Source organism: Petaurus breviceps, unplaced genomic scaffold, assembly GCF_028583685.1.
Source record: "Petaurus breviceps papuanus isolate PSGF00001 unplaced genomic scaffold, PetGlider_PUasm1.0 90842, whole genome shotgun sequence".
NCBI classification, from domain to species: domain Eukaryota; kingdom Metazoa; phylum Chordata; class Mammalia; order Diprotodontia; family Petauridae; genus Petaurus; species Petaurus breviceps.
This window is the reverse complement of record NW_027187358.1, coordinates 9874338-9876164: the sequence shown is the minus strand read 5'-3', so window position 1 is coordinate 9876164 and position 1827 is coordinate 9874338. Positions and strand designations below refer to the sequence as shown.

At 41.4% G+C, this 1827-nt stretch overlaps 1 pseudogene; it reads right to left on the bottom strand.

Moving 5' to 3' along the window:
* Window positions 1–306: 306 nt before the first annotated feature.
* LOC138148929 (L-lactate dehydrogenase A chain pseudogene) lies at window positions 307–1226 on the bottom strand (annotated as a pseudogene).
* Between the last annotated feature and the right edge of the window lie 601 nt (window positions 1227–1827).

The following is a 1827-nucleotide window of genomic DNA, read 5'->3' as shown; positions in this document are numbered from 1 at the left end:
ATGTAATTGGGAAATAAGATATACAGGCACTGGGGCATAGATATCCACCATGCCCTACTGGAAAGTCAGAGGGGTTATGGGAGAAGATATGGGAGAGAGCAGATTGGAGGAGGGGATATCCTGTGGGACTGCTGTTTTGTGGTAGTGGGTAGGGAAAAATGGGGAGAAAATTTGTAACTCAAAATCTGGCAGAAATGAATGATGTAAATCAGAAGTTAATAAAGCATTTGAAAAAAAAAGAACAGCACATCATACATAACCCTTAGCCACTGTCACTTTCTCCTGATGGCAGCACGTTCAAAGGTTTTAAAATTGCAGCTCCTTCTGGATTCCCCAAAGAGCATCTGTGCTCTTCTTTAAATGGCTCTCCTCCTCCAGATTCAGGTTTACCTTCACCACATCTGAAATGTCATTCTGCTCCAAAATACATGGGACACTAAGGAAGATTTCTTCAGTAATGCCATGTAGGCCCTTAATCATGATGGAAATTGGATGTACTCTACTAAGATTCCTTCATAATGCTTTCTGCCAAATCTGCTATGGACAAACCAATGGCCCAGGATGTGTAGCCTTTCAGCTTGATCATCTCATAAGCACTTTCAACTACTTGTCCATGAACATCTTTCCAGTTCTCTGCATCAGCATCAGTTCCCAAAAGAGGATGAAGATTCTTCAGAGACACACCAGCAACATTCACAACACTCCACACAGGAACACTGGAGTCTCCATGTTCCCCAAAGACCCATCCATGACAACCTGAAGAATGGACATCAAGTTTCTCCCCCATTAGGGAACAGAAAGGGGCAGAATACAGATTGCAACCACTTCCAATAACATGGTTTTTAGGAAAGTCACTTAGCTTCCAGGTCACATATGTCAAAATATCTATTGGATTGGAAACAATAAGCAGCTTGCAATTACAGCTGTATTTAACAATATTGGGAAGGGTGAATTTAAAGATATTTATATTATGCTGGATCAAATTAAGACGACTTTTCCCCTCCTGTTGACATGCCCCAGCTGTAATGATGACCAGTTTTGAGTTTGCTGTCACACTGTAGTCTTTGCCAGAAACAAGCTTTGGTGTTTTGAGGAAGAGCCTGCCATGTTGGAGAACAATCATCTTTCCTTTTAGTTTGTCTTCTATTACTATCAACTATGGCAAGTTCATCAGCCAAATCCTTTTTTAGGACACTGATGGCATATGTCATGTCAACTACACCAACTCCAACAGCAATAATCTTGTTCTGGGGAACCTAGTATTCCTTTAGGACATTCAAAATCAACTGATCTTTAACAGTAGATGCCATTTTGGGGGGTATGAAGGTTGCTGGTCAGGCTGTGAAAGTTCCAAGTTAGATGTGAGACTGCTGCTCCCAGACCCATGCCAGGTTTGCCAATTTCTGAGGTGTAAATGCTTGCACCAAAAACTTAACATCTGACTTTCAAGAGCTGGTTCAAGCTGGCTATTAATTCCAGATTTGGAAGCCTCCTTGCTTCCATCCCCTCCTGTCTTCTCCTGCAGATTGCCTTTTCAATCAACTCTCTCTGTCTTACTGTCTGTGTGTATGGGTGTGTGTCTGTCTGTCTGTCTCTCTCTGTGGTTGTAGCAACAATACAATATTTACAGCACCCATGATCACGATAGAGACCGTGACTATAACTATCACATGACGTTCAATCGCGAAATATGTCAGACTCTCCAGATAGAGGATAAAGTTGAAGGATTTATTTAAACACCAGAAAACTGAATCCCAAAACCAGTAAGCTGAAGTACCAAAAATATTTAGAAGCCATAATAATTCTGAGAGCCACAACATCCTTTAG